General features: G+C 35.4%; 1 protein-coding gene across 1 annotated transcript in view; it reads left to right on the forward strand.

The window, feature by feature from the left end:
* LOC119590467 (homeobox protein Nkx-2.4-like) overlaps positions 1-243 on the forward strand; it is a 53,973-nt gene that overhangs the window by 48,191 nt on the left and 5,539 nt on the right. The gene's annotated exons all lie outside the window — the stretch shown is intronic.

Genomic DNA, 243 nt, shown 5'->3' on the forward strand with positions numbered 1-243 from the left:
CCCCTCCCCCGGCTTCCACCCCCACCTCCCCCTCGTCCATTAGCAAACTTTCAACTTAAGTTGGACAATGTTCAGAAAGGTTTGAGATTGTGAAAACGTCCCTTTTTTTTCCCTTAAATTTTTTTCCATTGTGTGTATCGGTTTTTTTTGTGTATAATATTCTTTTAACTTTTGCTGTTTGTTGGTTTGCGTGTTTGTTGTCTTTCTCTTTATTTGTTTCTTTTTTATTTGTTTTATTTATTT

The sequence above is a fragment of the Penaeus monodon genome, chromosome 27, assembly GCF_015228065.2.
Source record: "Penaeus monodon isolate SGIC_2016 chromosome 27, NSTDA_Pmon_1, whole genome shotgun sequence".
NCBI lineage: Eukaryota > Metazoa > Arthropoda > Malacostraca > Decapoda > Penaeidae > Penaeus > Penaeus monodon.